General features: G+C 43.6%; 3 protein-coding genes and 2 non-coding genes across 5 annotated transcripts in view; 3 read left to right on the top strand and 2 right to left on the bottom strand.

The window, feature by feature from the left end:
- The window catches only part of LOC144697680 (uncharacterized), a 242,269-nt gene extending 241,721 nt beyond the window's left edge, over nt 1-548 (bottom strand). The window contains exon 1 of the mRNA XM_078569696.1: nt 518-548. The gene's annotated coding sequence lies outside the window, so the exon portion shown is untranslated. The remainder of the gene's footprint in view (nt 1-517) is intronic.
- The window catches only part of LOC144698080 (uncharacterized), a 642,405-nt gene that overhangs the window by 77,866 nt on the left and 543,313 nt on the right, over nt 1-21,226 (bottom strand). The gene's annotated exons all lie outside the window — the stretch shown is intronic.
- The window catches only part of LOC144698079 (uncharacterized), a 105,571-nt gene that overhangs the window by 29,610 nt on the left and 54,735 nt on the right, over nt 1-21,226 (top strand).
- trnas-aga (transfer RNA serine (anticodon AGA)) lies at nt 11,277-11,358 on the top strand. The gene has a single exon. It is a non-coding gene; the product is annotated as a tRNA-Ser (tRNA).
- trnan-guu (transfer RNA asparagine (anticodon GUU)) lies at nt 16,639-16,712 on the top strand. The gene has a single exon. It is a non-coding gene; the product is annotated as a tRNA-Asn (tRNA).

Genomic DNA, 21,226 nt, shown 5'->3' with positions numbered 1-21,226 from the left:
AACTCCACTCCCTAGACACCGACAACATCCCTCTCCCCGACAACTGTCTGAGACTGAACCAGACTGTTCACAACCATGGTGAAATATTTCACCCCAAGATGAGCTTCCAACCACACATCCACATCATCACCAAGACCGCCTATTTCCACCTCAGTAACATCGCCTGACTCCACCCCTTATTTTCCAATTCCTGCATGGCTGCTCCCTATTGCTGGAATCTCCTCCAGCATCACAACCCTCGGAGATATCTGCGCTCCTCTAATTTGGCATACTGAGTGTTCCTGATTTCTATTGTTCTACATTCGTGCCCATTCTGTCACTTTCCAAGGCTCCAAGCTCTGGAATTCACTCCCTAAACCTCTCCCATTCTCTACCTCATTTTCCTCCTTTAATTTACTCTGTAAAACCCACTTCTTTGACAAACGCTTGATCACCTGCCCAAATATCTCCTCATGTGGCTCAGTGTCAAACCTTGTTTTGTAACATTTCTGTGAAATGCCTTGAAACATTGTCTTACATTAAAAGTGCTTTATAAATACAAATTGTTGTTGTTGATTTGGACATATATCAGTGTTCCTTCATCATCACTGGGTGAATAACCTGGAACTCCTTACCTAACAGCATTGTGGGAGCACCTTCACCACACGGACTGCAGCGTTCAAGAAGGTCAAACATCATCTTCTCCACAGGCAACTGGGGATTGGCAATATTTGCTGGTATCTGTGGAGAGGGAAACAGAGTAAACATTGCAGAGTTCACAGAATGATTTACAGGGAGTAAAAATGCTGCAGAATTTGATGATCAGTATAAGCTCAGAAGTGGAAGAGAAATGGACTATAGCGCAGGAAAAACAATTCCTGGCTATGAAAGATACTGTGGGAAAATAAAGCTGGGAACCAGCAGCACATGGTCAGGGGATGGGCAGCAGTAGAAACCTCATTGAGACACGGTCAGCAGAAGTAACAATAAAATACTAAACATATGAGAGACAGAGGAAGGTGGACAATGGCAGAGAGGTGATCAGGGAGGGCAGAGGTGAAACAGAGCAAAGGATGGACATGAATTCAGATCCTCAGTAAAGGAGCCACACCAGTCCCAGAGACTCGGTTCCTCTCACAGAAAACAGAGCACAGCACTAAAAGCTCTAAATTGTAGATGGATGGTGAAAAATACTCACCTCTGAAAGAATATCACCATTTTCAAATTTAAACTCTCCTGCTGGAGCCTGCAGCTGAAAAGATAGAAGAACCGGAGTCAGAGAAAAATCTCCCAGTTGAGGAAATACCCGGGGAGCGGGATAATGTGACAGTGTAATTGCTGATGTGTGATGATGTCACCGTGTAATTGTCGATGTGTGATGATGTCACAGTGTAACTGTCGATGTGTGATGATGTCACACACACGGACACAGAACATCTGGGTCTGTGCAAACCAGTGATCACCACACATTATGAAGGATGTGAGGGTCCTTGAGAGGGGGTAGAGGAGATTTATCAGAATGGGTCGAGGGATGAGGGATTTTAATTGTAAGATCAAATTCAAGAAACTGGGGTTGTTCTCCTTGGGGTAAAGGAGCTTGAGGGAAGATTTGATAGAGGTGTACAGGATTATGAACGGTAGTTAAATTAAAGCTGTTCCCATTAGCTGATTATGAAAGGATTAAGGGACAGAGATTTAAGATTTTAGGTAAGATCCACAATGTGAGGAAGAGATTTTTTACCCAGTAACTGAAAATGACCTCAATGCTTACATTCAAAGGCTGGTGCTATTCAGGTCCTGGTGAATCAAGAAACTTTCAGATTTTGACGGGATGTTTGGTTTCACTTTCTCATCTCCCTCAAGTATCCCTTGAGTTCCTCCTCTTCTAACATCCTGTAAATGGAATTCAAAAAATCCATCACGGTCAATCCAGGATTGAAATTCAGAAAGAACAAACGTTTCTCTTGGTTTAAGTTTGCTGTGTGTAAATCCTCCCCTTCAAATCCCCTGTGAAAGGAGTTTCCAAAATCCATCCCTGTCAGTCCGGGATAGAAATGCACAATTTTCTCTCCTGCTACCTGGTCCAGGATGACCGCGCATGCGCACAGCTGCACATTGCCCCTATAAAGATGGCGGCCGTTACCCCGGGCCTGACGAAGGGGGAAATCCAGACTTTTTCGGCCCGTTATCTGCAAACACAAGACCGGTACCTTGTTATTTGGGGTCTGCGGCCTGCGTTGTGTCTTTATGAAGCCTTCCTGCCCACTCCGCTGGCTCCATTCCTCCTCACACACCCACTAACTCTGTTAGTTTGCTCCACTCGACAATCTCTCAACCGCTCCGAGCAGCTTCAGTCACAGACCAGCATTGCGCATGCTCATGGATCCGACCGCAATGCGCATGCCCCACCACTCAGAACTGCGCATGCGTATAGCGCTACTGTTGTGAAGATTGGGCATTTTCTACCCCGCAGCGAATGCTGGGTGGCCGCTCCTCCATTGAAAGATCACGTTGTCGAACTGAAACCTCTGTCCTGTAATCAGAATACGATGAGTGCCATAGGGGAAAGACATAAAATTGTTTAATCAATGATACAGCGGCCAAATTGCTCCAGGGTCCACCGCAATTCTCGCCTGGATGCAGAACAAACCCCAACAGTTAGGTCTGAACTCAGTGTAGTCTCAGCAGAATGGGTGAGCTAGTAACATTTCCCCCGATACATGGAACATTTTAACCGTGTCTTGCCAACATCTCTGCTCTGATTGTGGATCAAATTTTTTGAACTTTTAAAGTTGGAGTGTTAACATGTGGGCAAACTGAATAAAGCCCTTTGCACATGTGAAGTATCTGAATGGTCTCCCACCAGCAAGACTGTGTTGCTGTGTCAGTAAATGGAATGAGAGTGAATCCCTTTCCAATTTTAACTGTGAACAATCTGTTTACAGTGTGAGTTTACCTGCATATTTTCTGCTCAGACATGGATCTCGAAATCGACTGGTAATGGGTTCCTTATTCTTAGCACTACATAAGAAAAAGGAGGAGGAGTAGGCCATTCGGCCCCTCAAGCCTACTCCACCATTTAATAAGATCATGGCTGACCTGATAGTAACCTGAAATCTGTATCCCACCTATCACTGATAACCTATCACCCCCTTGCTTCCCAAGGATATATCGACATCTGCCTTAAAAATATTCAAAGACTTTGCTTCCACAGCCTTTTAAGGAACAGAGTTCCAAAGTTTCACGACCCTCTGAGGGAAAAAAAATCGCCTCATCTCCATTTGAAATGGGTGACCCCTTGTTTTTAAACAGCGATTCCGAGTTCTAGATTATCTCACAAGAGGTAACATCCTCTCGAAATCCGCCCTGTCAAGTACCCCGAGGATCTTATATGTTTCACTGATCAGGTAAAGTAAAGCAAAAATACTGCAGATGCTGGTTATCTGAAATAAAAACAGAAAATGCTGGAATTCTCAGCAGATCTGGTAGTGACTGTGGAGAGAGAGACATGTTTTCATTTCAGGTCTGTAACCTTTCATCATAACTGCACTGCATCTGAAATGTTAATATTGCCTCTCAATCCAAAGATGCTGCCAGATGTAGTAAGGGAACTCAAGAAGGAAATGAAAATCTCCTCTGAGGAATGGAATCCAGAATCGACTGACCAGAGACAGTCAAGGCACCTTTCCCTTCTTTAAGACGCTGGAACAGTGACTCTAATGTTATCAGTGAAATTAACTGATTTGAGACATTGAAAGGATTCTCGTTACTGCACATCAGGAATTCAAACCGAATATCGGCTTCGGGACAATCAGAATACTTGGTATCAGACAAGACAATGAAAGGCTCGAAGGGAGATGGCACTGGTTGTAGGAGAGCTGGTTGCCGGTGACATGGATGTGTCTGCAGTGGGTGGGATCAGACTGTTTCCATGTATCTGGAATGAATGTCCCACCCTTTATTTTGGAAGAGTAAAACTGACAGAGCGTGATAGCTATCTGGGTAGCGGCAATCTGAACATTAGACTCACTGACACCCTGGTTTGGAAACCTTGTCAGGTTTGTGTTTAATGTCTGTGGCACAATTGGTCAGCGTGTTTGCCTGTTAACTGAAAAGTTGGTCATTCAAGACCACCCAGGGGGTGAAGGTTTTTACTGTTTTTCCCCCTCAGCACCAATCATTGCCACACAGTTCCAGGTTGTCATTGGGTACCTGGGCTGCAAGATATCCCCAAACGGTGGCAGGTCTTTTGTTGTCCAGTGAACTCCCACAAAAACAGCTTCTTTTTAAAATTACGTTTTCTGTCAAATACAATAAGAAAAGATTTGGACCCACTCTGTACCTTCATCTAACCCATCAGAAATTCATGAAATTACTGGAATCAAACGAACCCATAAATTATTCTCTCTTCCTCAGCTCCACCGTGAGTGAGACAGGGAAAAGCAGAAAAGCAGCAATATTCCGGCCCTGCACTCTCCAATCACCCGCTGCCAGCAGAAAGCAGCGACTGCAGCTTCAGTCAGCGGGTTACTGCCCATCCCTGGGACGCGAGATACTCCAATCCAGGCCAAACCTCCCAATACACCGAGCACAAGCTCAGGAAAACACAGGTAGAGTATATCCTGGTCACTAAACCTCTGAGCAACATTTACAGAATACCAGAGTGAGTGAGTCACAAATAAAAGTCACCAAACTTTCTAAACTTTTCACTGTAAAATTCCTTCATTTTATTGAAAAGCTGACTGTTGTGATTCTAAAAATCCATGGGATTTGTGTTACCGAGTGACTTGTTTTCCATTGTTTGTCCATCAGGTTTGGATTTCAATTTGTGTTGGATGTTGATGCGAATCTGATTTCAAAATGAGGACCCAAAGCAGGTAAATATTAAATCCAGGAGAAAATCCCGAGGAAAATCGATCACAGTGTTTGGAAGGAGGTGCAGCTAAGAAGTGGAAGATGTGAATGATGTTATTGATGATTGAGAGGAATGCATTGCAACTTTGCGGCATTTGTCGGCCGATTCTGTTCCACACTTTAAAATTCCGGTCAAGCTGAGGTATCAAGTAGAAAGCAGCAGGTTTAACCATGTATATTGGGATACAAAACAGTTTTTCATGTTCCTAGCTAGCTTAGTCGGCAAAGCATGAGAATGTTAATCTCTGGGTCATGGGTTCGAGACCCACGCTGGTGCTGTAATACTTTGAAAATCTGAATAAAAGTCGTACTGTCTGGGAACATTGACCCTTGCTCCAGCTGCTGAGTTTTTCTAGCATATGCTGCTTTTGTTTCAGATTTCCATCATTCACAGTAATTTGCTTTTCTCTTTTTAATTTGAAATCTTGCTGCTTAAATAAAACACCAACTGATCACTGCGGCTCCTGTGAAACTTACATGGCAGACATTCATCACTGAAAGCAACTGACAAACGTCAAATTCAAAACACTTTCATGTCGCATCCCTTTCTGCTTCTGTCTCGCCCCCAGCTCCCTCTGCCCTTCCAGCTCCCATGTCAATTAGCTGCTTCATGTAGACACAGTCAATTCGTAGGAATGGGTAAAACTCGTGGGTAAAGAGACACCTGGAAATCATCTTCCTGATTCTCCCAGATACTGATTACAGGAATGTGCACAGTGCCGATTATCCACAGTCACTCTCCTCCCAGTTGTTCAGCTTTTTAATTGATTTTCACATTGGGTTTCAACGTGAACAAAGCAAAGCTGTGATAAGCTTACATTGTTCAGCAGATACATGACAGGCTGATGGTAACAGTGGTCTTTGGACGTGGTGAGCTCCAGTTAAGGATTGGCACCATTAATGTGTCGCTCAATTAGTCTCATGACAAATCTCATGCTGGAAATGACGAGATAACTCGCTGAATTTGTTCCTTGTTTAGGTTTCAAAAGAGCCGAATACAACATAAGAAAGTACATCTCGCTCGAGTGGGTTATAAAATGGCAGAATGACCCGTGCTGTTGCTATAAAATTATAGAAAGTTACAGCACAGAAAGAGGCCATTCGGCCGGGCGTGCTGGTTTCAAATAGCAGTAGTGATTGTTTGATCCATCAGGAGTGATATTTGTGCCGGTGCAGACAGTAGGCAGCAAAATTCGTACTTCTCCCACCCATATTTTGCCTCACACCAACATTTCCATAGTCAGTGCTTTGCAACTTTTCCTCTTCCTTCATCCCCTCACTCCACTTGAACCAAGTGTGATGTTTTCCAGCTCTGAGGCGAAACTTAAACTCTCACTTCTCTGATTCTGGTGGAGCTTTTAAATGTTTCCAATCAATGAAAAATCAACGCTCATTCCAACAAATTCAACAACTCGACATTCCCTGACCGGGAATCGAACCCCGGTCACGGTGGTGAAAGCGCCGGATCCTAACCACTAGACCACCAGGGAATCTGCACCAGCAGTTTTTAATCTGGCTTATCTGCGCTCCTTTTGCCTATTGTTTTTCAGTTCAAATCTCCTTCACCACAAAACTGCCTGTTTAGGTTCAAGATAAACGACTTCTTCAGCCAATGAAAACAACGGTTTCTGTGATCTGGAAGATGAAATTGACAGTGAGATGAAATAGTCCCACAAGCTGTTCATGTATAACTTTCAATTTCAAAAACCCTCCACCCTATTCACTGTTGGTCCAATGGAAGCGCCGATTCCCAGTCACTGGACATCAGGGAAACTAACAACAAGGCCTGACATTTGGATTATGAAGGCAACTTATGACATTTTCTTTTTCATTCCCGATCTCTATCACTAGAGACAACTTTCTCTGACCAATTGGTCTGTTTGGGTTGAACACAAGTGACTTCTACCCCAATCAGAAGAACCATTGTTTATGGCTGGAACATGAAATCGGTACTTTCCTCCTTTAAGACAGTTCTTAAAGCTTCCCCCTTTGACTGAGCTTTTAGACATCTGACCGAATATGTGTCTCGGTGTCACACTTTGATATATAATGCTCCTGGGGAACGTCTTATGAGTTTCATTAGGTTAAAGGCGCTTTATAAATATAAGCTGTTGTTATAGGATATATATATAGAAAGGTTCAGTCTTTTATCTTTTTACTTTTAAAATCTTGCTGCTTGAAATAAAAAAAAACATCAACTAATCACTGCGGCTCCTGTGAAACTTACAAGACTGTCATTCATCACTGAAAGCAACTGACACACATCAAATTCAAAACACTTTCATGTCGCATCTCATTCTGCTTCTGTCCCTGTCTCGCCTCCAGCTCCCTCGACCCGTCCAGCCCCCAGGTTAATTAGCTGCTTGATGCAGACACAGTCAATTGTGGGAATGGGTAAAACTCGTGGGTAAAGAGACACCTGGATCTCATCTTCCTGATTCTCCCAGATACTGATTACAGGAATGTGCACAGTGCCGATTATCCACAGTCACTCTCCTCCCAGTTCAGCTTTTTGATTGATTTTCACACTGGGTTTCAATGTTAAGAAAGCAGAGCTGTGATCAGCTTATATTGTTCAGCAGATGCACTGCATGAAGGTACATAACAGGCTGATGGTAACAGTGCTTTTTGGATGTGGTGAGCTCCAGTGAAGGATTGGCACCATTAATGTGTCGCTCAATTAGTCTCGTGACAAATCTCGTGCTGGAACTGACAAGAAAACTCGCAGAATTTGCTCCGTGTTTAGGTTTCAAAAGAGCCGAATAGAAGGTAAGAAAGTACATCTCGCTCGAGTGGGTCATAAAATGGCAGAACGACCCGTGCTATTGCTATAAAATTATAGAAAGTTACAGCACAGAAAGAGGCCATTCGGCCGGGCGTGCTGCTTTCAAAGAGCAGTAGTGATTGTTTGATCCATCAAGAGTGATATTTGTGCCGGTGCAAACAGTAGGCAGCAAAATTCGTACTTCTCCCACCCATACTTTGCCTCACACCAACATTTCTATAGTCAGTACTTTGCAACTTTTCCTCTTCCTTCATTCCCTCACTCCACTTGAACCAAGTGTGATGTTTTCCAGCTCTGAGGCGAAACTTAAACTCTCACTTCTCTGATTTTGATGGAGCTTTTAAACGTTTCCAATCAATGAATAACCAACACTCGTTCCAACAAATTGACATTCCCTGACCGGGAATCAAATGCGGGCCGCAGCGCTGAGAGCGCCGCATCCTAACCATGAGATCACCAGGGAAGCTGCACCAATAATTTTCGATTTGGCTTATCTACGCTGCTTTTGCCTATTGTTTTTCAGTTCAGATCTCTTTCACCACAAAACTGCCTGTTTAGGTTCAAGAAAAACGACTTCTTCAGCCAATGAAAACAACGGTTTCTGTGATCTGGAACATGAAATTGACAGTGAGGTGAAATAGCCCCACAAGCTGCTCATGTGTAACTTTCAATTTCCAAAACCCTCCACCCTATTCGCTGTTGGTCCAATGGAAGCGCCGATTCCCAGTCACTGGACATCAGGGAAACTACCAACAAGGCTTGACATTTGCATTATGGAGGCAACTTATGAGATTTTCTTTTTCATTCCCGATCTCTTTCACCAGAGACAACTTTCTCCGACCAATTGGTCTGTTTGGGTTGAACACAAGTGACTTCTTCACCAATGAGAAGAACCATTGCTGATGGCTGGAATATGAAATCGGTACTTTCCTCCTTTGACCGAGCTTTTAGACATCTGACCGAATATGTGGCTCGGTGTCACACTTTGTTATATAATGATCCTGGGGAACGCCTTGTGACGTTTCATTAGGTTAAAGGCGCTTTTCAATATAAGCTGTAGAAAGGATCAGTCTCCAGTTTTATCTTTCACGCTGATGCTTTCCTCTGTGACATTTTAACATGCATTCCGCACAACTAATGTGAATAAAGTTTGCGACGTTAAAAACTTTTTCACCCCCTCAGGGAACTGAGCCACAGTGACAATCACAGAGAAACCAACACAGAGAGAAAAACACCGAGAGTGACAGAGGCCTAAGGAGAGACACACACCCAGAAAGCAAGGATGTCACCGACTTGGCTCAGTGTTTGTTCCATTTCCGAAAGCAAATTTCCTGAATGTTGACAAATGAATGGAAATCAGAAAGTACCGACATATTTGGATGGGTTTCCTTCTAATTAGCTGATAATTAATTTTTTTAAAATCTAAAATGGTGAAAACTTTAGTCAGCAGGATTCCAACCCTTGTGTTCATATTTACAACAAACGTTAATTATCGAACTTTCGCTCACACTGAAATAAACAAGCTTGGATAATGTTCTTGCCAGGTTTCAAACCGCAGCTCCATCATATGGGAAGTGAATATGACCCCACTCGCCTCTATAAACCCTGCGCTGTAAAGATCCCAATGGAGCTGTCTGGAATGTTAAGCGGTGACGTCATGCAGCAGCACTTTGGGTCTTTGTTTTGAAGAAATGGAATTCGGCTGTTCTCATTAGGAATGCTGGAGACAGACTGATCAACAATGTCATCATCAAATGGCACAGCTCAGTAAGAGGCCCTTACACCCATCGTGTCTATGTAAGTTTTGTACAAAGAGCTTTATAATTAACGACAATTTCCTTCTCTTTCTCCTTAACCCTGTTTCTTTTTCACTTTCAAGCCATTGTTCAATTCCCATTTGGAAACTCGGAGTTAAGAAAGCCAATACTGAAAGCTTCAGCTGGTTCCTCACCTGAGCAAATACGTCAGACTTACTCCAGGCCCTGACGTTTGCAGAGCTTTACTTTGGCCAGAAGAACAAGGCAATATAATTTGCAGGCTAACATGAATGATTTTTAAAATTCATTCATGGGATGTGGGCTTATCTGTCTGGGCCAACATTTATTGTCCATCCGAAATTGCCCTTGGGAAGGTGATCTGCCTTCTTGAACTGCTGCAGTCCATGTGGTGTAGGTACACCCACAGTGCTGTTAGGAAGAAAGTTCCAGGATTTTGACCCAGTGACAGTGAAGGAACGGCGATATATTTCCTGGTCAGGATGGTCAGTGACTTGGAGGGGAACTTCCAGGTGCTGGTGTTCCTATCTATCTGCTGCCCTTGTCCTTCTAGCTGGGAATGGTCGTGGGTTTGGACGCTGTTGTCTAAGGAGCCTTGGTGAATTCCTGCAGTGCACCTTGTAGATGGTACACACTGCTTCTACTGCGCGTCGGTGGTGAAGAGAGTGAATGTGGATGTAGCGCCAGTCAAGCAGACTGTTTTGCCCTGGATGGTGTCCATTTTCTTCAGTGTTGCGGGAGCTGCACTCACCCAGGCAAGTAGGGAGCATTCCATCACACTTCAAACTTGTGCCTTGTAGATGGTGGACAGGATTTGGGGAGTCAGGAGGAGACTTACTCGTTGCACGACTCCTAGCCTCTGACCTGCTCTTGGAGCCACAGTGTTTGTACGGCTAGTCCAGTTCAGTTCCTGGTCAATGTTAACCCCAAGGGTGTTGATAGTGAGGGACTTGTGATGGTAATGCCATTGAACATCAAGGGGCGATTGTTAGATTCTCTCGTGTTGGAGATGGTCATTACCTGACAATTGTGTGGTGTGAATGTTACTTGCTACTTGTCAGCCCAAGCCTGGATATTATCCAGGCCTTGCTGCATTTGGACATGAACTGCTTCAGTATCTGAAGAGTCGGGTATGGCGCTGAACATTGTGCAATCATCAGCGAACATCCCCACTTCTGATCTTATGATGGAAGGAAGGTCATTGGTGAAGCAGCTGAAGATGGTTGGGCCTAGAACACTACCCTGAGGAACTCCTGCAGTGATGTCCAGGAGCTAAGATGGCTGACCTCCAACAACCACAACCATCTCCCTTTGTGCCAGGTATGACTCCAACAAGCGGGGAGTTTTCCTCTGATTCCCATTGACTCCAGTTTTGCTAGGGCTCATTGATGCCACACTCGATCAAATGCTGCCTTGATGTCAAAGGCAGTCACTCTCATCACATCTTTGGAGTTCAGCTCTTTTGTCTATGTTTGAACCAAGGCTGTATTGAGGTCAGGAGCTGAGTGGCCCTTGCGGAACCCAAAATGGACATCAGTGAGCAGGTTGTTGCTAAGTCAGTGCCGCTTGATAGCACTGTTGATGACCCCTTCCATTACTTTACTGATGATGGTGAGTGGACTGATGGGGCGGTAATTGGCCAGGTTAGATCATTCTCACTCTTTCATTCCCAATTTGGTGGGAAGAATGAGGAGAGAGGATAAATTACAGGGTTCCGGGGAAAAGGCCAGGTAATGGCCTTGACAAGACGGGCAGAAAGACTGCTTTCTCTGCTGTAACTTTTATGATTTCATACAACTAATAGTGGAATAGGAGCAATTTCTGTAGTCTTGGCCGAGTGGTTAAGGCGATGGATTAGAAATCCATTGGGGTTACCCCGCGCAGGTTCGAATCCTGCTGACTACGTTTCCAGTTATTTCTGATTTTAACCACGCGCAGACGGAACTAATTGTCCTTTGAATCGAGGAAAAGTGATCCAAACATATCCGTGATCTCTTATGTCCATTGATTGTCAGCCTTCTGCAAATCTCCAGCCGGAAATGGAAAAAAAAATGAGCCAATTTGGTGACATGATTTCATCCTGGCATTTGTCTCTCTTTAGGCCTCTGTCAGTCTCGGTGTATACCGCTGTTTGTTTTCCTTTGTGTGGGTCAATGTGGTTCAGTTCCCTGAGGAGGTGAACACATTTTTACGAATGCAAACTGTATTCACATTAGTTGTGCAACTTCACGTTACAATGTTACAGTGAAAAATATCAGGATGAAAGAGACAACAGGAGTCTGTCTCTTTCTATGTATGGACTACAAGAACAACTTATATTTATAAAGCTCCTTTTACCTAATGAAACGTCATAAGGCGTTCCCCAGGAGCATTGTATAACAAAGTACGACGCTGAGCCTCATATTCGGTCAGATGACTAAAAGCTCCGTCAAAGGGGGAGGCTTTAAGAACTGTCTTAAAGGAGGAAAGTATCGATTTCATGTTCCAGCAAACAGCAATGGTTTTTCTCATTGGCTGAAAACGTCATTTGTGTTCAAACGACACAGACCATTTGGTCAAAGAAACTTGTCCCTGGTAAAAGGGATCTGGGAAGGGAAAATGCCATAAGCAGCCTGCATGTGTCAAACTGCTAGGTTAGTGGTTAGAATGCGGTAATTTTATCAGTACAGCCTGCGTTCGATTCCTGGTTAGGGAGTTGAAACTTATTCCTCCTGGGCGAGCTGTTCAAATCAATGTGATTGATTTGCTGGTTGAAAATAACACTGTAAAGCTCTGCTAGAAATGATGGAGTGAGAGTGTAAGCTTCACATCAGAGCTGGAAATGTCACAAGGGCAAAACTCGGGAACAAACCCAGAGTCGGAGTGAGGGAGTGAAAATAAAAGAGAAGGGCTGTGGTGGGTTCCAAAGCACTGACAAAAGAGCTGGTGGTGCGAGGCAGAATATTATTCCTGTATTACCCATGTCACATGCAGCTCTAATTTCCTGATTCATCCCATGCCCAACATTACCACTACAGTTTGGTGGTCTATAAAGAACTCCCACCAATGTTTGCTGCCTCTTGTTGTTTCTTAGCTCCACCCAAACTAATTCCACATCTTGATCCTTCAATCTAAGATCCTCTGTCACTAATGTACCGATCTCGTTCCTTATTAACAGCGCGACCCGGCCTCTTTTTCCTTTTTGTCCATTCTTCCTAAAAGTATTCAGATCAACCAATCACACTGTTCTTTGGAAGCAGCACACAGGGCCGAATGGCTTCTTTTCTTTGCTGTAACTTTCTGTCATTTTATTTTTCCTAATACCACGGTTAAGATGAACTTTCTTACCTTCCATGTGATGCTTTGAATTCAAGACATTCAGCAAATTCAGCGAGTTTTCTTTTCATTTATGGCAGGGAATTTGGAACCGGACTCGTTGAGCGGCAACTAAATGTTCTCAATCGTCAGATGCAGCTCACCGAGTTCAAACAGGCACTGTCAGCATCAGCCTGTTACATACATTCTTGCTGTACATCTTCTGAGCTACAAGCTGATCACAGCTCCACTTTCTGCACATTGAAAGACAGTGTGAAAATAAGCACAATTTCAAATCTTAACAAGGTGCATATTTGTGATTTTCTGTGTGTGTCAATGTGGTTCAGTTTCCCATTTTTACCACCCAAACATTGGCCATGTTAGTTCTGTGGCTTCATATCAGCAAAAAAAAATGTTAAGGTGGTACAGGGAAAAAAAGAGCAGTTTTAAAACATTTCGCTCTTTTTCTTTGAGTGGAGACTGTTCAGCAACTAAATGTCCGGATGTTACAAACTGGATGATGATTGAAGATTTCACATGATCTTATTAAGTAGCTGAGAACGCTCGAGGGACCGAATGGCCAATTCCTGATCATAATTTTTTATATTCTAATTCAGTGTCAATGTTGGTGAAGACAATGTTTGTGTCTAATCTGAATGTGGTAGTGAGGCCGAGCGGGATCAGCCGCTGGTTCAGGTTCCGATCTCTCTGGTGATTTGGGCTTCACTCCCACTGCTGCCAAACTTTCTGGTGTTTGGTTATTTGAGGCGCTTCCCAAAAATTCTCCATGCGGTGAAGGAGCAGCTGATCTGTGCAGTGTTGTATTTCAGTTGGAAGAATGAGGAGAGGCAGTGTAAATCCCAGGGTGACTGGGAAAAGGTGGGGCAATAGCACGGTCTTGATGACCTTCTTTCACTGGAACTCCCTGTATTCATTCTATTATTTTAAACAAACAACATGCAACCTTTACACAATTGTCCTGGTCGAGTGCTTAAGGCATTTTTCCACATCGTTTGAATCCTGCCAACTCCCTTTCTTCTCATTCCTGATTGACACAAACTGTCTGCAGAATATATTATCCGTCAAATGAAAAAGAAAACCACCCAAAGACCCCCGTGTTTCTTACTTTTGTTCATCTGAAAACATTCACTACATTTGATCCCTGAAATGGATCAATAATTGACCAAGTTGGTGACATCCTTGCTTTCTGTGCGTTTGTCTCCCCTTAGGCCTCTGTCACTCTCGGTGTATGTGTCTGTGTGTGTTCCTCTGTGTGTGTCAATGTGGTTCAGTTCCCCAAGGGGATGGACACATATTCACTTCATAAACTTGATTCACATTAATTGTGCAGCTTCATATTAAAATGTCAAAGAGAAAAATATCAGGATGAAAGAGAGAGTTTGCAATGTTTGGAAGGAGGTGCAGCTAAGAAGTGGAAGATGTTATTGCTGATTGAGAGGAATACATTGCAACCTTGGGGCTTTTGTAACTCTTTCGAGTTATCAACAGATCGCATGTAACTCTTTCGAGTACAGTCACAGTTCTTTGTTTCCGGGAGTGGGACATGAACCCACAACCTTCTGATTCAAAGGCGAAGGCCGATTACCTTCCACACTTTGAAATTCAGAACAAGCTGAGGCTCCAGGGAGGAAGGAATATTGATCTCCCTGAATTTTTGTATAGGGAACAGTGAGTGTGCATTCCCGGCTAGTTTACCTGGTAAAGCGTGAGACTCTTAATCTCAGCATCGTGGGCTCGAGCCCCACGCTGGGTGCCGTGGTGTTTTTTAAAGCTTTGATGGGTGACCCCCAACTCCCCATCCCTCCAGCAGTGTCACCGCTCAAACTGAGTCTTTCTCCATCCCGCTTTGTTAATATCACAGCCGCTGGCTTCTGAGTGAAAACAGCCTCGGCTTCACTGGAAGTCGGAGAGTTTCGTGCTTCGGAATTAATACTTTCACCGCCGCAGCCCAGGTTCAACTCCTGATCAGGAGCTAACTTTTTCCTTACCGCTGTGTGAACTGTCACAACTCACAGGAATTCCTCGTGTAAACTGTTAAAGCGAACCTGGAATTTAATGTAGGGAAGTGTGAAGTGATTCGTGTTGGTCGGAAGAATGAGGAGAGGCAACATCACATAAAGTGTACCATTCTGAAGGGGCTTCTGTGTTACAGAGCGAGTAGTTAGGATCTGGAATGCACGGCCTGAGAGTGTGAGGGAGACAGATTCAATCGCGGATTTCAAAAGAGAATTGGACAGAAAATGTAGGTCTCCGGGGAAAAGGACCACAACATTCTAACATGAAGTTGCACGAATAATGTGAATGAAGTTTGTGATGGTAAAAAAGTGTTCATCCCCTCAGGGAACTGAGCCACATTGACACACACAGAGAAACACACACAGACACATACACCGAGACTGACAGAGGCCTCAGGATCCACAAACACCCAGAAAGTTAGGATGTCACCAGCTTGTCCAATTATTGTTCCATTTCAGACTGCAGATTTGGTGAATGCTTGCAGATGAACGGAAATGAAGAAACGCGAAACAGAAGCAGGAGAAACACACGGGAGTGTTTGGAAAGTTGTTATTCCATTTCACCAACAATTAATTTAATTCTAGATTCACCTAAAGTAAGGAGCAGCAGACAGCGAGGATTGAAATCTACACGGGGAAAGCCCAATAGATTTCAAATCTATTGTCTTAACCACTCATCCGCAATTACAGATCTCACATCAATTTCAATCTTGTTCATATGAAATCACAGGTTATAACAGAGAAAGAGGGAGTTCGGCCCCACATATCCCTAGTCACCCTGCAATTCATACTGCGTCTCCTTGTTCTTCCTGCCAAGATGAAGATCTTAATACATCGACGGCCGTGAGCCGATGCTCAGGTGAAGTGACTGAAAGAACAAATCAAATGAAATTTTGATTCGAACCCACAAAGAGAACAGAGGCCAAATAAAACACCTTAACCCAGCCGGCCACGCTCCCACTATCAAAGGTAAACTAACCATTGCCTTGGGTGGTAACGGCTCCAAAATAGAACATAACAAACAGGAGCTGGGATTGACCATTTGCCTCACCAGTGCCTCATAGTGTCAGAGAATCAGATATAAGGCTACACACAGATGGAGGCCATTCAGCCCGGGCGTAGGAACAAAAGACTCAGGGGCAAGAGAAGACCATTCAGCCCTTTAACCCTGCTTCACCATTCATTCAGGTCACGGCAAATCTGGTTGTGGTCTCAACTCCGCCTTCCTGCCTGTCTCCCCATAACCTTTGACCCCCTTGTCTATCAAAAATCTGTCTAATTCTGCCTTGTGTAAATTCAATGACCAAACCTCTGATGAAAATAATTCCATAGGCGAATGACCCTCTGAGAGGAACAAAATCTCCTTAACTCCGTCTGAAAAGGGAGACCTCTTTCTCTTCTGGAAACTAACTCACCTGGTCCCATTCCCCCGCGTTTGTCCCTGGAGACCTGCATGTTCTGTCCAATTCTCTTTTGAAATCCGCGATTGAATCTGCCTCTCCCCCACACTCTCACGTAGTGCATTCCAGATCCTAACGACTCGCTGTGTAACAGAGAAACCCCTTTAGAATTATCGGCTTCGGGACAATCAGAATACTCAGTAACAGACAAAACACCGAAAGGCTCGAAGGTAGACGGCACCGGTTGTAGGAGAGCTGGTTCCCAGTGACATGGATGTGTCTGCAGTGGGTGGGATCAGACTTTTTCCATGTGTCCACAATGAATGTCCCAACCTTTATTTGGGAAGAGTAAAACTGATAGGGAATAATTGTCATTGCAGTCACGGCAATCTGAAGCTTTCTCTCGCTGAGCCATTGGTTTAGGATATCTTACAGAGTACTAACTCCATCATCAAGTCTCTGTGGTGCAATTGGTCAGCGCGTTCAGCTGTTAACCGAAAGGTTGGTGGTTCGAGACCACCCAGGGACGAAGCTGGCACTTTTTTTCGCCCCATCATTACTCATTAACGCTCTGATTTGTTTCGGGGCCCGGAAACTACAAGAAAATCCATCCCACCCCCACATTGAAAACTCGGCTGTCACGCATTGAGTTCCCACACCAAGCTCTGTTTATGGATATTCATTTCAGATATAACAAAGAATATGAACGTTCGTGAACCCCCATCTAAATCAATGGAGATCTATGAGGCTATTGGATTTAAACAAACCCATCAATTAGTCGCTCTTCCTCAGCTCCACAGTGAGTGAGACAGGAACAAGTAACAATATTCCAGCCCCGCACTCTCCAATCACCCGCTGCCAGCGGAAACATCTTCTTATTTTGCTGAATGTTATCTTCAGAAATGGCGAAAAGCGAATCTAATGTGGCTGCAAGATCCAGCATTCAGTTCACATTCAACAACAAACAGGAATGGGAGCGATACAACTTTTCCACACAGCTGGGTGATAATGTTTTCCCCGAGCATCGAATGGAGTAACTTGCAGAAGCGAAATGAGCGGGGTAACCACAACGCTACAGGAACATTTCCCTGCCTGGATCCCAATGAGCTGTCTGGAATGTTAAGCTGTGACGTCATGCAGCAGCACTTTGAGTCTTTGTTTTGAAGAAATGGAATTTGGCTGTTCTCATTAGGAATGCTGGAGACAGACTGATCAACAATGTCATCATCAAATGGCACAGCTCAGTAAGAGGACCTTCCACCAATTCTATTTATAACCAGCCTTTTACAAAGATCTTGCCTATTAATCCCAATTTCCTTCTCTCTTTCCATGAATCAGAATTTTCTCCCTTTCAACTATTGCCAAATTCCTTTTCAAAGAAGCAGTTTCTGTAGAATCCATGCAGTTTGCCTTAATGAACATTTCCTTTACACAATGAAATTAAGAGTTGGACCAGGGTTCTATCTGCAATTTTCGATATTAACATAAGTTATTTATGCAATTCGTTTCATGGTGAACTTACAAAAGGTGTTTATTCTGATCAGACATGTCCTCAGTATTTTCTCAGTCATGGTGACCATGAAACTATCACTGACTGCCATACAAACCCATGTGATTCACCAGTCCTTTAGGGAATTCAATCGGTCATCCTTACCTGGTCTGATTTGCATGTGACACCAGACCCACAGTGATGTGATTGATTCTCAACTAACCTTTGAAATGGTTTAAAAAGTTACACAGCTCAAGGGGAATTGGGGATGTGCAAAAATGCTGGCCAACGATGCTCATGAAAGAATGAAGATCCTTGATGAAGCGCGATACAGAGTAATTTTGCACCATCTCTCCAATTCCCTCGTGTTCAATCACAGTATCAGTTGCGTCTGTCTTTAGGATGATGCTAGTCTTTGGATCATACTGGTAGTCATCTTTCAGTCAGTAAGTAACTGTGAATTTGTAATTGTAAACTCATTAATTTCTGTTGTTGACGAAAGGAACTGCTAGTTTTTTTGTGCCTAGTCAGTTTCACCCCTCCTGGTTTTGAGAATGCTTTTTGCAGCTTGGCGAAGGGCAAATTTAATGTGGCAGCGAGATACTATATTCAGTTAATATTCAACAACAAATGTGAATTATGGAACTTTCCCTCACAATTGGATGTGTAAATTTCAATAATGTTTCTACCCATTTCCAGACAGGGGACCTTCGCATGTATGTGATAACCAATTGGTAACTACAGAAACAATGGGCAGAACCACAGGGACAGACTTATAATATCAAACCGTACACTGTTTTGTAAAAGTACAATTCAGCTGAAAAACATAGCCATGCGGCAGAGAAATTGATCTAACATTAGAATCATAAAATGACAGCACATCAGCAGGTCATTCAACACTTCACACACGTGCGAACTATTTTACTGCAATTTGTCTATTTTTCTGTCTCTTTCTCATAACCGTGCCTTTTGGAGAAAATCATTCAAAGCCTGGTGAAGTGCCAGTGTCACATGGCTATGAGATAATGTATTCGGCTATTGTTTAACAAGAAACAGGAATTGTACAACTTCTCACAATTAGATGATTCAGTTTTGATAATATTTTTGCCAGCTTTCGAACCGGTGACCTTGCGCATCTGAAGTGAATGTGATAAACACTACTTGTTTATTTGTTCATTTATAGGATGTGGACATCGCTGGCGAGGCCGCTACACCACAGAAACAATGTGCAAGAAAAAGCCAAAGGGACTTGTATTGAATGTCAAACTGCGTAGATCCGCTGCACTGCAAGATCCTGTTTTACAGGAATGGAACTAGGATGGGACATTTTGGAATGTTGCAGAGAAATTGATCTAATTGTAAACTGACACAGCTCATTAGGAGGCCATTCGACCCATCGGGTGTGTGCTTTCTTCAAAGAGCTATCCATTTAGTTCCAATATCATTCTCTTCCTTCATAAGCCTGCAGTTTTTTTTTTCCATTTCAAATAATTGTCCAATTCCCTTTTGAAAACTCTGAGTTCAGAAACACAATATTGAAAGAGGTGCAGGAGCTTCTGCAGTGTCCACGCTCAGTGTGTGAAAATTAACAACGTTTCCCTGACCCAATGACAAGAAGAGTTGAACTGGGGATTCACATGTTGTCTTCGAAATAAAGAGGAATATTTATTTATGCAATTGATTTCCTATTGAATATTTAAATGAAGTTTATTCTGACCAAGCACCTCCTCACTTTTCTCAGGCGATAATCTAATTCCCCTTGTTGTACAACCTGTTACAGAAGCTGTTATAGAAAAGAGGGAAAGGTTTGCTGCAGCGACACAAAGCCCTGGTTAGATTACAACTGGAGGACTCTGTGTAGCCCTGGGAACGACACCTTATAAAGGATCAATATTGGTCTTGGAAACAGGGCAGTGCTGATCCAGCAGAATGTCAGTTCTGGAATGTAAGTGGACATTCTCCCCTCCGTAAATTGAGGTCATCCAAAACTGCTGCCCGTGTCTTCAGTCACAGCAAGTCCCATTCCCCTACCACCCTCTACCCGCTGACCTCCATTGGCTCCCAGTCAAAGAATGCATTTACTTCAAACTTTCTTCGCCTTGTGGTCAAATCCCTCCTTGTTCTCGTCTCTCCCTATCTCTGTAATCTCCTCGAACCCCACAAGTCTCTGAGATATCTGTGCTCCTCTAATTCTGGCCCCTTGTACATTCCCAATCAGAATCAGTCCACATTTGGTGACCGTGGTTGCAGTTACCGAGGCCCCAAACTCTGGAATTCCCTCCCTAAACCTCTCCGCCCCGACCTCACTTTCCTCCTTTAAGACTCTTCTTAAAACCTACCTCTCTGACCAAGCTTTTGTTCATCTGGCCTAACGTCTCCTTCTGTGTGTCATTGTCACACTCTGTTACATAATGATCGTGTCAACCATCTTTGGTGGTTTCATTACGTTAAAGGCGCTATCTATTGTAAGCTGTTGTTGTAATGGGGCAGAAAGAGAAGGAGCCCTGATATTTTTTGATCTGAGGTTGCACAGCGAATGTGAATAAAGTTTGCTCTGTTTAAAATGTGTCCAATCCCTTGGGGAACTGAACCACATTGACACACACAGACCAACGGAAAGAAGAAACCACGGGAGTCTTTGTGTGGTTTTGATTCAGTTTATCTAATAATTAATTCCATGGGCACCTTATCAAAATCGGGAATGATGACAACTGTAACCAGTAGGATTTGTACCTCTGTGAGGAGACCCCACAGGATTCCAACTCCATCCCCTTACCCACTCCGCCATGAACACAGGACCGACACTGACATCACTGCTTTTTGTATAAAATCAGAGATGGCTACATCATGTGGTCATTCAGCACGTTGTCTCTCTGGAAGAGCAACTCAACTACGGTAATTCCACACCCCCACCTTTTCCCCACAGCAACTCACCTAGTTCTTTCTGTCAAAATACACCGTGCATTCAATATGAGGTGGCACCTGCTTGTCCTAATGGGGCTGCTAAATGTTTAGCAGCGGTGGGAGTCGAACTTACGACTCCATGAACACCTTAAACCGTTTGGCCACGCAACCACATGGGTGGAATTCATTAATCATTCCCTTCACATGTTTTGGCACTGAAATAGGACAAAAGCAACAGAGAAGCAATAGGCAAAATACTGCGGATGCTGGAAATCTTAAACAAAAGCAAAAAATTCTGGAAAAACTCAGCAGGTCTGACAGCATCTGTGGAGAGTAATACAGAGTTAACGTTTGGAGTCCGTGTGACTGTTCTTCAGAGCTAAAGGGAAGTAGAAATATGAAGTCCTACTTCCCTTTAGTTCTGACGAAGAGTCATACAGACTCGAAACGTTAACTCTGTCTTTCTCCCAACAGATGCTGTCAGACTTGCTGAGTTTTTCCAGCATTTTTTGTTTTTGTTTCAGAGTAGAATTAGGCCATTCAGAACCTCAAACCAGCTCCGTCGGTTAATCAGATCGTCCTGCACTTCGTAACAAACAGAAATCATCTCCACTCAAAAACACAATGAGCTGCAGTGAAGAGTTGGCACC

Source organism: Cetorhinus maximus, chromosome 23 (genome assembly GCF_964194155.1).
Source record: "Cetorhinus maximus chromosome 23, sCetMax3.hap1.1, whole genome shotgun sequence".
NCBI lineage: Eukaryota > Metazoa > Chordata > Chondrichthyes > Lamniformes > Cetorhinidae > Cetorhinus > Cetorhinus maximus.
Note: the sequence above shows the minus strand (reverse complement) of the source record. Positions and strands in the feature narration are given on the sequence as shown.